Source organism: Podarcis melisellensis (assembly GCF_964234715.1).
Source record: "Podarcis melisellensis genome assembly, chromosome: 1".
Classification (NCBI taxonomy): Eukaryota; Metazoa; Chordata; class Lepidosauria; order Squamata; family Lacertidae; genus Podarcis; species Podarcis melisellensis.
In genome coordinates this window covers 837,598-851,315 of record NC_138528.1, presented here as the reverse complement: position 1 = coordinate 851,315, position 13,718 = coordinate 837,598, and the positions used below count along the sequence as shown (strand labels likewise).

The 13,718-nt window shown below is 47.6% G+C and overlaps 2 long non-coding RNA genes across 3 annotated transcripts in view; one reads left to right on the top strand and one right to left on the bottom strand.

Annotated features, from left to right (window-relative positions):
* Positions 1–13,718, bottom strand: part of LOC309373101 — a 123,492-nt gene that overhangs the window by 76,582 nt on the left and 33,192 nt on the right. Inside the window, exon 4 of one of the 2 annotated variants that reach the window (XR_014169781.1) lies at positions 11,812–13,045. This is a non-coding gene — a long non-coding RNA (uncharacterized lncRNA). Of the gene's footprint in view, positions 1–11,593; positions 13,046–13,718 lie in introns of those variants that run through there. The other variant, XR_014169782.1, reaches the window with a different exon arrangement.
* Positions 6,091–8,149, top strand: LOC309378466. Its single transcript, XR_014172095.1, has 2 exons — positions 6,091–6,563; positions 7,851–8,149. It is a non-coding gene; the product is annotated as an uncharacterized lncRNA (long non-coding RNA).

The following is a 13,718-nucleotide window of genomic DNA, read 5'->3' as shown; positions in this document are numbered from 1 at the left end:
AAAGAAAGAAAGGGGGGGGGGAGCTGTTTGCTTTGCAGTCTTGTTGCTTCCGCTGCCTCAGGCAACTGCAAAGTTCTGTTTCTAGGGAGCAAAATACGTTTTGAAAACAAGAGCTGGCAAATGCACACGGCCCGAAGCCCTCTTCTGAAACACGTCTGCACAGGGAACAATTTTAAGTGCTATTTTGGATTGGGAAAGTCCCCTTCCCTGCCTTTCCCAAAAAGGAAGGGACTCATCCTGCCAGTGGCCTCTTGCACAGCACCCAGTTCTCCTATTTAAATAAATAAATCCCCCCCCCCGATGTTTTGGGACTTCATCAGAGCCAGCCATTGTGGCCAGCGGTCAGTCCAACAGCTTCCTGGGAGTAAACAAGACTGAGAAATGACTTTAGTAAAAGGCAAAAGATTTATACGATCTGAAGAGAAACCAGGAAGCAAAACTCAAGAATTCCACCCAACCTCTGCTTAAAATCCTCCAAGGAAGGAGAGTCCGCAAGCTCCCGAGGGAGACCGTTCCACCTGTAGAACAGCTCTTACTGTCCAAAAGTTCTTCCTGATGTTTAGTCAGAATCTCCTTTCTTGTCACTTGAAGCCATTGGATGGAGTCCTCCCCTCCAGAGCAGGAGAAAACAAGCTTGCTCCCTCTTCCATGGGACAGCCCTTGAGATATTTGAAGATGGCTATCTTATCTCCTCTCATTCTGTTCTTTTCCAGGCTAGACATACCCCTGTCCTTCAACCGTTCCTCATCAGGCTTGGTTTCCAGATCCTTGATCATCTGGGTCACCCTCCTCTGCACACCTTCCAGCTTGTCAACATCCTTCTTAAACTTGGGTGTCCAGAACTGGATATAGGACTCCAGGTGGGGTCTGACCAAGGCAGAGTAGAGTGGGACTATTTCCTGCAAGTAGTCATTCAAGAGTGCAATGGGTGGCCCTGGATCTCTCCTTCACTGGAAGTTTCTGAACAGAGGTTGGGTGGCCATCTGTGGGGAATTTTTGTGACGCCTGCACTGCAGGGCGTTGGATGTCAAGAGTCCAGTGAGCGCAGTTAATCAAAAAGGAGGATTTATTGTCAAAACATACAGATACAGTGGTACCTCGGGTTACATTCGCTTCAGGTTACAGACTCCGCTAACCCAGAAATAGTGCTCCAGGTTAAGAACTTTGCTTCAGGATGAGAACAGAAATCGTGTTCCGGCGGTGCGGCGGCAGTGGAAGGACCCATTAGCTAAAGTGGTGCTTCAGGTTAAGACCAGTTTCAGGTTAAGAACGGACCTCTGGAACGAATTAAGTACTTTACCCGAGGTACCACTGTAACTCTGGACGGCATTAACACAGCCTCTGCCATCTTGAATTACAATGACCTTTCTAAGGTCCCTTCTGCTTTCTAAAACAGAAAGTGAACTTACAAAGCTGACGTCCTTTCTGCTTCCTGTCTAGCAAGCCCCCTTACACCGGCCCCGGGAAGAGATTTGATCAGCTCCAACCTCTTCCGAGTCACTATCTTGGTCTCTGTTCCTGCCTATTGAACTGCTTCCTTCTCTCTTTGTGGTCCTTTGCACTTCTTGAGAGCGTTGGCAGGGCTCCGGTTTGCCCTCCGTCATTCTCTTATCCACTGGCATTCCTACGGGCGGGGGAGCTGGCACTCAGCTATGCTCATCTTGTCGGGCAGTGAACTCTCTCTCTTCCTGACTGCTTCCTTCACTGGGAGCTGGCTCAATCATGACACCGAACGAGATGGCCCTCCAGGCCTCCAAATAAGTGGCATGTCCACCAAGTCATGGAGGTCCATATCTCAGCAGCTAGAGTATCTGCCTTTCATGATGAAGGTCCCAAGCTCAGTCCCCAATGGCATCTCCTGGCATGGCTTAGAAGAACCCCTGTCTGTGTGGGACGTAATCCATGGGGACCAGTCAAGTACAACATTCCTTGTTTTGCTAGAGTGGACGTGCGAGGGAATGTTTGGTCCAGCCAGTCAAAACTTCCTGTTCCTCCTGGCTGGAGCATCCTTCCTTTTTGCATGTGACTAGAAGGTGGGCGTGACCCAACCTGTCCAGGTAACAAAAGGCCGAGTCACACAGCACACCTCCCTCTTTTTGACTTCCTTCTTCATTTGACCAGCTTCTAGCAAGGCTTCTCAGCTAGCAGAAGCACTGGGACTATCCCCCATATGGGACAGATCCACGTGTACATATTTGTAACTAAGTCTGCCTTCAGGGATCACACTGTGCTCTGCCTGATGTAAGCAAACTTATTCTATAGACTTTGAATAAGATTATGGCACCTTTTGTCTTTTTAGAGGGATTCAAGGGAACTTACCAGGAACGTACAATTCAGTCTGAGACAGACTGAATTGTACAATAGTGAGAGGCTCACACAAGCCTGCAACCAGCTATCTGCTGTGCTGTGTAAAGGGGAATGCACTCTGCTGAGCAAAGGAACTTGCTAACGGAAGTTAGGAAGGGTATTAATAAACAATATATCCTCTCCTGCCACCCTGAACATTCCCACAGTCTGAACTCTGGAGATCTACAGTGGCCACTTTCTGCGTTCCCTACACACCAAGTCCCATCATGATCAGAAGATGCGGTCTTGATGTATGAGGAGCACTGTGTGAAGCCCCAAAATGTGACACACCTGGGGACGTCTGAGTGCAAAACAAGACAGCAGGGTGCTTCCTGGGAACCGCAATCACCAACCTGATTTGTTTTTATTTTAAAAGGGGGCAGATCTGCTATAAATGACCTCTTTTTCTTCCTATGAGAGCCTAGCCTCCTCCTGAACTGAAAGGGTCCCTGCTAAAAACAACACTGTAGAACTTTGCCGCAAAAGCTGATACATTTTTATTAATACAAGGCAACTAATTAGCTGTCCCCAACTTGTCATCATCTGCATAGTGCACAAGCACTATGGTTAATTGGGGCTTGCTGGAGCGGTGAATTTTTAAACTTGTTGATTGGCGAGGGGTGCCAGAAAAGGAGGAAGGAGGAAGAGGGTGGCGGGAGAGGCAGAAAAGAAGGGGGCAAAGAGAGGAAAGCTTTCCTCCCTCCCTCATAACAGGAGAACTCATGAAAGTCCAATGGAGCTGAATGTTGGAGGAGTCAGGACAAATAGTAGGAGGGACTTCTTCCTGCCGAGCGTAGCTGACTATGGAACTCGATACGATACAATACGATAATCTTTATTGTCATTGTCCCATACAGAACAACAAAATGGGGGGGGGATCTACATAAGACATTTAAAACCAACAAGCCTGCTATCCCAGCTATCCTAAGATTAAGATTAAGATTAAGATAAATTTATTGTCATTGTCCGTATATACACAGTATACACAACAACGAAAATCAAACACCCAAAGACCGGGTTCACATACACATTTGCACGTATCTCCAACACTCTCATCCTATTCAGACATAATCTATAAAACATAACATAATCCAGAATATAACATAACCTATTAAAGGCATAACATAACCTAAAACCTATCTCATTCCTTCCTACTCCCTGCTTGCTATTTCTTGCAACTGGCCCTGAGATCATTATTTAGTGCAATCAGAGCTCTTGGATAGAAACTATTCAGAAGGCGTGTGGTTCGTGTTTTCATTGTCCTATATCTTCTGCCCGAAGGCAACAGTTCAAAGAAGTTGTGAGCAGGATGGGTGGGATCTCTCAGGATATTGTGTGACTTCTTCAAGCTGCGAGACGTGAAGATCTCATCCAGGGTTGGTAGTTGGAGCCCAATAACATTCTGGGCAATTTTAATTATTCTCTGTAAAGCTTTTTTATCCATTTCAGAGCTGCTCCCATACCACGATAATATACTATAGGTTAAGACACTCTCGATGGTACTGTGATAATAGGACAGAAGTAGGTGCTGAGATAGATTCAGTCCCCTGAGCATTCTCAGGAAATACAACCTCCCCTGCACCTTCCTCACAACCATATTAATATTTGCAGTCCATGAGAGGTCCTCAGAGATATAAATGCCCAGGTATTTAAAACTACCAACCCTCTCCACCTCCTCGCCATTTATGTGCAATGGTAAAAATACACTTTTCTTTCTCCTAAAGTCAATTATGAGTTCTTTGGTTTTTTTGGTGTTAAGCATAAGATTGTTTTCTTTACACCATTGAATTAACCCCTGTACTTCTTTCCTATAAGCAGTCTCATCGTTCTCACTAATGAGCCCCACCACTGTTGTATCATCCGCAAATTTGATGATTGTGTTGGACTTATACAGTGGGGTGCAATCAAATGTGTACAGGGAATAGAGAAAGGGACTTAGCACACATCCCTGAGGGGCTCCTGTGCTTAATACTAGAGTAGAAGAATAGTAAGATCCCATTCTCACTGTCTGCGGCCTATCAGTCAGGAAATTCCTTACCCACAGACAGATCTTCTGATGTATACCCAAATTGGTCATTTTAAGGAATAACCTGTCTGGCAGAATTGTATTGAAGGCAGAACTGTAGTCCACAAACAACAGCCTTGCGTAGGTTCCCTGTCGTTCTAGATGACTCAGTACAGTATGGACAGCGATGGAAATAGCATCATCAGTAGATCTGTTTCTTCTGTATGCAAACTGGAACGGGTCTAGAGTGGATGGAAGACCAGCCTTAATATGATCTAGCACCAATCTCTCAAAACATTTCATAACGACAGATGTTAGGGCTATTGGTCTATAGTCATTGAGAGATACCACCACTGACTGCTTGGGGACCGGCACTATAACCGATGTCTTCAGGCAGGTAGGGACAGAACCCTGCAACAGGGATAGGTTAAAAATGTCCGTAACCTGGTTAGCCTCCTAAAAACTCTGATGCCCCATTTTTAAAATACAATATACAGAAGAAGAAGAAGAAGAAGAAGAAGAAGAAGAAGAAGAAGAAGAAGAAGAAGAAGAAGAAGAAGAAGAAGAAGAGTAGTTTGGGTTTGATACAGTGGTGCCCCGCAAGACGAATGCCTCGCAAGACGAAAAACTCGCTAGACGAAAGGTTTTTTCGGTTTTTGCGACGCTTCGCTAGACGAATTTCCCTATGGGCGTGCCTCGCAAGACGAAAACGTCTTGCGACTTTGTTTCCTTTGTCTTAAAACCGTTAAAACCAAGGGTGCTTTGCTTGAACAGCTGCAGTTGCGACTTGACTTCGAGGAGCAACTGTTAGCACGCGGTTTGGTAGCCTTTTCTCAGACTTTGCTCATTTTTGAAGCTTTTCCAAAACTTTTCCAGAACTTCTTCTGCATCCATTTGGTAAGTTAAACTTTTAAAACTTTTTTTGGGGGGTTTTGGATTTTGGGTTGGGGTGTTTGGGATTCAAGGACTTGGTGTTGGGGGGGGGGTTAAGAGAATCTGGGAACTTGTGGGGGGGGTTTTGAATTTTTTTGATTTTTTTGTGACCATTGGGCCATGTTGGTTTTTTTGGAAAATTTTTCTGAGTTTGAATTTCTGTGTGCTGGGTGGCTGGGGGAACAGTTGGGGAGGTTTCTGCAGCAATCTGGGAGCTTGTGGGAGGTTTTTGGATTTTTTTTGTTTTTCTGTGACCATTGGGCCATGTTATTTTTTGAAATTTTTTCTGAATTTGAATTTCTGTGTGCTGAGTGGCTGGGGGAACAGTTGGGGAGGTTTCTGCAGCAATCTGGGAGCTTGTGGGGGTTTTTTTTGAATTTTTTTGATTTTCTGTGACCATTGGGCCATGTTGGTTTTTTTTGAAAATTTTTCTGAGTTTGAATTTCTGTGTGCTGGTTGGCTGGGGGAACAGTTGGGGAGGGGTTTGCAGCAATCTGGGAGCTTGTGGGGAATTTTTTTTTTATTTTTTTATGACCATTGGGCCATGTTGGTTTTTTTTTAAAATTTTTCTGAGTTTGAATTTCTGTGTGCTGGTTGGCTGGGGGAGCAGTTGGGGAGGGGTTTGCAGCAGTTGGGGAGGGGCTGGGGGAGCAGTTGGCTAGGGGTTTGCAATTTCTGTGTGGTATGGGTGGCTGGGGGAACAGTTGAGGTTTTTGAAGACTTTGGTGATTTTTTAAGCTTTTCCAAAACTTCTTTTGCAGCCATTTGAGGTTTCTGAAGACTTCGATGATTGATTGTTGAAGCTCTTCCCGAACCTCTTTTGCATCCATTTGGTTAGTTAAACTTTTAAAACTTTTTTGGGGGGTTTTGGATTTTGGGTTGGGGTGTTTGGGATTCAAGGACTTGGTTCTGGGTTTTAATTTCTGTGTGGTGGGTGGCTGTGTGCTTCTGAATTTTTTGGATTTGAAGCACATCACTGATTTTTTCTTCTTTTTCTGAGTTTACAAAGGAGCTGTGCTGCCATGGGACCCAAGAAGACTGCTGCTGCAGAGGCCGGTGAGAGGAAGAAGGAGAAGGTGACGCTGGAAATGAAGAAGGAGATCATCCGGAAGCACGACGGCGGAATGCGTGTGACGGACCTCGCCAGGGAGTACGGCAGGAATCCATCGACCATCGGGACCATCCTGAAGATGAGGGAGAAGATCATGGCGACTGATGCAGCCAAGGGAGTCACCAGGATCATGAAGAACCGGCCAGCTGTTCTGGAGGAGGTCGAGAAGTTGCTGCTCATCTGGTTAGAAGAGAAGCAGCGTGCAGGGGACACAGTGACTGAGGCCGTCATTTGCGAGAAGGCCAAGGCCTTGCACACAGACCTCGTCCAGGATCAGCCAGGAACCTCAGGCGAGCCAGAAGTCTTCAAGGCAAGCAGAGGTTGGTTTGACCGGTTCAAGACAAGATCCGGAATCCACAGCGTTGTCTGGCACGGAGAGGCTGCCAGTTCTGATGTTCCTGCGGCTGAAGACTTTGCAGTGGAGTTCCTGGAGGTTGTGAAGACGGAGGGCTACGTTCCACAGCAGGTCTTCAACTGTGACGAGACCGGGCTGTTTTGGAAGAGGATGCCCAAAAGGACTTTCATCACTCAGGAGGAGGCCAAGTTGCCTGGCCACAAGCCCATGAAGGACCGTCTGACCTGCTCTTCTGTGCCAACGCAAGCGGCGACCTGAAGATCAAGCCCCTGCTGGTGTACCACTCGGAGAACCCACGGGCCTTCAAGAGACACAAGATTGACAAGGAGCAGCTGAGTGTCATGTGGCGATCCAACAGCAAGGCTTGGGTCACACGTGTGCTGTTTGTGGACTGGGTCAATCTTGCTTTTGGCCCTGCTGTCAAACAGTACCTGCTGGACAACGACCTGCCACTGAAGGCTTTGCTTCTGATGGACAATGCTCCTGCTCATCCTAAAGGCCTTGAGGTGGACTTGTTGGAGGAGTTCAGCTTCATCAGCATCATGTTCCTGCCGCCTAACACCACGCCACTGCTCCAGCCGATGGATCAGCAGGTCATCGCCAATTTCAAGAAACTGTACACCAAGGAGCTTTTCAGGCGATGCTTCGAGGTGACTGACTGCACCACCATCACCCTGTGGGAATTCTGGAAGGACCACTTCGACATCGTCACCTGCTTGAAGATGATCACCACGGCCTGGAACGGGATCAGCCAGAGAAATTTGAATTGCGCTTGGCGCAGCCTGTGGCCGGACTGTGTGGCACCAAGTGACTCTGATGCACCAGAGTCAACAGTGGTGCAGGACATTGTTTCCTTGGGGAGGACCATGGGACTGGAGGTCACAGAGGAGGACATCAGCGAGCTGGTGGAGGAGCACGACCACGAGCTGACCACCCAGGAGCTGGTCGAACTGCAGGCAGAGGCTGCGCAGGAGTGGGCCTCGCTGGAAGAGGAGGAAGCAACTGAGGAACGGCTGTCCTCCGAAAAACTGAGGGACATTTGCCAGAAGTGGAAGGAGGTGCAGACTTTTGCAGACCAGCACCACCCTGACAAGCAAAAGGCACGTGACCTTGGGAACAGTTATGATACGACGGTCATGTCACCTTTCAGGGAGGTGCTGAAAAGGCGGATGAAGCAGCAGACTATGGACAGGTTCTTGAGCAAGAAGCAAAGAGTGGAAGAGGAGCCTTCTTCGAGTGGTCCCCCAGAGTCTTAGAAAATGTACTGTACACTTTGTTGATTTTTAAATGTTTTTCTGTCATGTTTAGAAACTTAATTTATTTTTCCTTCATTTTTTGAACTGCTCTTTACAGTATGTGTGACTTTAAAGAGCAGTTAATAAACTCTTGTTGTACCAAATTTGGCTTTGTTTGGACTTTTTTTGACCATAGGAACGCATTAATTGATTTTCAATGCATTCCTATGGGAAACCGTGCCTCGCAAGACAAAAAATTCGCTAGACGAAAAAACTCGCGGAACGAATTAATTTCGTCTTGCGAGGCACCACTGTATCCCGCTTTATCACTACCCGAAGGAGTCTCAAAGCGGCTCACATTCTCCTTTCCCCCCACAACAAACACTCTGTGAGGTGAGTGGGGCTGAGAGACTTCAGAGAAGTGTGACTAGCCCAAGGTCACCCAGCAGCCGCATGTGGAGGAGCAGGGAAGTGAACCCGGTTCACCAGATTACGAGTCCACTGCTCTTAACTACTACACCACATAGACTCCTTACACGGCATTTAAAACCAAAATCGCATTTGGATAGAAACTGTTTCTCAGGCGGCTAGTCCTAGTCTTTATAACCCTGTACCTTGTTCCAGAAGGCAGAAGCTGAAAGAGATCATTTCCGGGGTGCGCACTATCCTGTACTATCTCTGCAGCTTTCCTATGGCACCTGGAAGCATATATTTGATCCAAGGTGGGAAAAGTGCACCCAATTATTCTCTCTGCAGTCTTTACAACCCTGGACAGCATTGTTTTTTCCCTGACCGTGCAGCTCCCAAACCACACAGGAGGGGGTGAAGGTCACCAACGTGGATGGCTATCAGAGGATTGGGTAAATTCATGGAGGGGAGGGCTGTCTGTGGCTACTAGCCAGAATGGCTGTGCTCTGCTGTTGGAGGCAGGAACTCTTCTGAATGCAAGCTCCTGGAAACTGCGCTCAAATCCTGCTTGTGGGTTTCCCATTATGGGCATCTGGTTGGTCACGGTGAAGACAGGACAGTAGACTAGATGGACCCAGGGGCGTTCCGAGGTTGGGAGGGGAGGCGGTCCACCCATAGCTGTCAACTTACAGATTTGAAAATAAGGGATCAGCAGCCAAAATAAGGCATTTTCCGAACACAGGTATGTTCAGCTTCTGAGCCCCTCCGAGCCAAAGGTAGAAAGCCCAGCCAGCAGCCAAACGAAGCCTCAAGCGGTGGTTCCCACAGCGCAGCAACCCAGCAAAGGGGATGCAGCAAGGAAAACCACCATCACCTCTCTGCTGGGAAGCGCTGAGCAAAGGAGTCCCCAGGCAACGCAGCCGATTTGATCGGCACAAGGCATGCAAGCTCCACCCACCAGTTGTTCTTAGACTCCTTATTGGGTGAGCAACGCAGCCAAGCAACCCAGTTGGAGCCTCCCTCCTCCCTGGCCGGCAGGGAGGGAGGGAGGGAGAGGAGCTGCTTCCAGGAAATTTAAGAGACATCATCAATAAGGGACAGCAGCGGGACACGGCGCTGGGATAAGGGACTTTCCCGCCAAATAAGGGATGGTTGACAGCTATGGGTCCACCCCAGGTGGCATTCCAAAGGGGAGGTGGCATAATGCTGACCCCTGATCGGCGGCACCCCGGGGCACCCCCGCTCACCACGCACCCCATGGGATGTGCACCATGCCCCCTGGGACGAGTGCCGCTCCGGGGACTGGAGAAGGTTGCTCGGCCTCTGGATGGGCCATGGGCCTCATCCATCAGGGCTCTTCTTACATTCCTGTGGAGCCTCCTGGTCCAGGTCCAGTCCATCTAGATTTGGCTACGGACAGAACGGGATGCTGGACTTTGGTTCTTATGTTCAGTCAAGCTTCTGAATAGCAGTCACGGGAAGCCACAGGAGGGGAGAGGGCTTGTGGGGCTGTATCCTGCTTGTGGGCAGGGCTGCCACACGTCTGGGCAGAAAGAGCGTCCGGCTGGAATTTCCAAAAATCACTAAAAATGAACATGAAATTTATTACGGTCAGAGACCAGCTTGTGAAACACAAATGGAACTACAATCCTAAAAGCAAAACAAACATTTAAATAATATACAACAATGGATTTTAAGTTTTAAAATGCGGTAGGCATATAAACACATAAAGACTTAAAGATAGATGTGGATCCGAGTTTGGGAATTTTCTTAACAAACTATATTGTGTAGTACCACAAAAAAATGTATGGGAAAACCTGGACATATGGCAACCCGTGCCAAAAGTGCTGATGTTCTTGCGAATTTCCTTAAAAATAAATAGTTCAAAAACTTTAATTCTTTTGAGATTTAGCCAAAACTTTGGCCAATATATCTATCTATCCATCTCAAGAACTTTGCCCCCCTCCGAAAGCTCAACAACAAATTTTGTGTCACTTTTTGAAATATGGCAACCCTTTGGAATATCTGGTTGACCACTGTGAGAAGACAAGGCTGGACTGGATAGGCCATTGTCTTGACACTGCAGGATCTTCTTATGTTCATAGATTCTTATCACCAATTAATCTCAACCCCATTACACCGGAAGATGCGTTGACCTGCCATTCTGAGCTCTAGGCAGAGAGCGGCCGCCTCTCTCCCAGCGTCAGGATCTTAGCAATGAAATAACACCTTGATCTGCGCTTTGGAGGAAGGACAGAAAGCAATAAGGGTGTTTTATGAGGCTCTGGCCCACTTCAGTCAGGGAAGGTACTGGAAATGATTCAAGCTCCTTCTCGCTGGCGGCAGCAAGGCGGCTAATCTGAACATGGCACCGTTATACATCAGTGAAAACATCTTTTGTGCAAGGATAACAAAGGGGATATTTATTGCGCCCATTACTCAGTGGCAGCTCAGCCCTTCTCCGTGCGTCCCAGGCCTGCTCTAATCTGCCTGGAAGGCTGGACCTGGAGAGATTATTGATTGCGAGGAAACAAAACCAGGACAGTCCCTGTGTGCCTAGTGCTGGGACAGAGGAGGCACCCAGAGAAGGAAGGAAGGAAGGAAGGAAGGAAGGAAGGAAGGAAGGAAGGAAGGAAGGAAGGAAGGAAGGAAGGAAGGAAGGTGCCATTCAGAGATTAGGGCTTGCTTGCTTCACAGAATCTTAATTGTTCATAGAATCATAGAATTGGAAAGCACACAAATAGTCATCTAGTCCAACCCTCTGAAAGGTAGGAATCTCAGCTGAAGCACCCAAGACAGATGCTTAAAATCCTCCAAGGAAGGAGAATCCACCATCTTCTGAGGGAGTCCGTTCCACCATTGAACAGCTCTTACTTGCAGAAAGTTCTTCCTAACAATTTAGTCATTTGAAACCATTGGTTTGGGACCTCCCCTCTGGAGCAGCAGAAAGCAAGCTTGTGACAAATGAGAGCATTTTGGGTCTTTGAAGATGCCTTTCCTATCTCCTTTGTCCATGGAGTTTTCTCGGCAGGGATACTGGAGTGGCTTGCCGGTTCCTGCTCCAGATGGATCACGTTTGGTCAAAACTCACCACTATTCTGAAGGAGATTCCTCCATTCTGAAGGAAATCAGCCCTGAGTGCTCACTAGAAGGACAGATCCTGAAGCTGAGTCTCCAAGACTTCTCTCCTCATGAGAAGAGAAGACTCCCTGGAAAAGACCCTGATGTTGGGAAAGATGGAGGGCGCAAGGAGAAGGGGACAACAGAGGATGAGATGGTTGGACAGTGTTCTCGAAGCTACCAGCATGAGTCTGACCAAACTGCGGGAGGCAGTGGAAGACAGGAGTGCCTGGCATGCTCTGGTCCAGGGGGTCACGAAGAGTCGGACACGACTAAACGACTAAACAACAACAACAACATCCTATCTCCTCTCAGTCCCCTCTTTCCCAGGCTAAACATACCCAGCTCCTTCAACCATTCCTAATCAGGCTTGGTTTCCAGGCCCTTGATCATCTCGGTCGCCCTCCTCTGCACAGCTTCCAGCTTGTATATATATATTCTATATATGCTCCAAAAATAATACATGTCATGTTTGTTTCAAAGTCCTTCATAAGTTCTCATTTTCTACTGCCTTGTTTTGGAGGGTACTTTTCAGTTCCAGTTATCTGAAAGTTTTCAGGGGCTTAATTTATTTCCTTATGGTTTTAATCCTACCCCTGAGGCTGATGGTGGATAATACAATTTATCCTTGATTAGCTCCACTTCTTTGTCACAATAATTATTTGAGGCAAGTTGTTCCTGCTCCCTTTTTACGGGTGCAGAATCTGTCCTCAGAGGACCATCGAAGGCCATCTGCGGAAGGAGCAGGAGGCGTGAACTGCCATTTTCTAGGTCAACATCACATCCCCCTGAAAGTTATGGGACACCGTTTCGTGCTTGGGAAGAATCACGTTCTTTCAGAAAGGATTCTATTGAGAATGTGCCTTTTTAATATTTTCCTCGCAACACAAGGCTTAATAATACACTTGCACAGCTTCCCTCTAATGTTCTGCAGGGGAGGGTTTCTCCATGTGACCGTGAAGGCCCATTGCGGGTCCACACACCAACCCGTAGCTGCTGTGCTGAAAGTAGAGGCGATGGAATTAATTTCCGGCTAATTGGAAGGTCTAGCATAGGAGTGAGTAATGCTCTACCCACACTGCAAATTTCAGGGGAGAAAATGATGCTTTTCTCTGTGGGGATTGTAGCTGCGACAAAGCCAATCGCTAGGAAAAGTGGGGGCTCCTTGACTGTTACAGCACATGAATTAGCCCCTGCAAAGATTAAGTAAGGCCCTGAGCAATAAATCTGGAGGCTCTACCAGGACTGCAGTCCTCCCCATTTCAAAAAAGTATTTCTGGACGTGATGACAATGGCCTTACTCTCTAGGTCGGGGGAAATACCCCACGTTGTGGGTTTATGTTGCAGTTCCTGTTTCCAAGGGGAGTTTGAGAAGAGCCAGAAATAACTGAGAGGGCATGAATTAATTCTTCTGCTTCCAAGGTTTCATAGAATCGTAGAATTGTCAAGGTGGAAGGCACCCCAAGGGACATCCAGTCCAACCCTCTGCCTAGCAGGAATCTCAGCTGAAGAGTTCCTGACAGGTGGCCATCCTACCTGTGGGGGAAGAAAAAAACTCCAATGGAGGAGAGTCCACCACCTTTTGAGGTCATAGAGTCACAGAATCCTAGAACTGTAGAGTGGGAAGGGACCCAGGGGCATCTAGTCCAACTCCCTGTGTTTCAGGAATCATAGCTACAAGTCTCCTGGCAGATGACCATCTAACCTCTGCGTTCAGAAGTCTCCAAGGAAAGCGTGTCCACCACCTTCCAAGATGGGAGAGCAATGATCTGGCCTAGCTCAGGGGTACACCATCTGCTTTACCTGCAGAAATCCAAGCTCAGTCCTCGCTGGGATCTTCAGGTGGGGCTTCCTGATAAGACTCCCTGAACCTGGTAATGAATTTCTCTTAGGCTTACTCTTCATTTGTTGTTGTTGAATCGTTTGGTTGTGTCCGCCTCTTGGTGACCCCATGGACCAGAGCACGCCAGGCCCTCCTGTCTTCCACTGCCTCCCACAGTTTGGTCAAACTCATGTTGGTAGCTTCGAGAACACTATCCAACCATCTTGTCCTCTGTCATCCCCTTCTCCTTGTGCCCTCCATCTTTCAAAGCATCAGGGTCTTTCCCAGGGAGTCTTCTCTTCTCATGAGGTGGCCAAAGTCTTGGAGTCTCAGCTTCAGGATCTGTCCTTCCAGTGAGCACTCAGGGCTGATTTCCTTCAGAA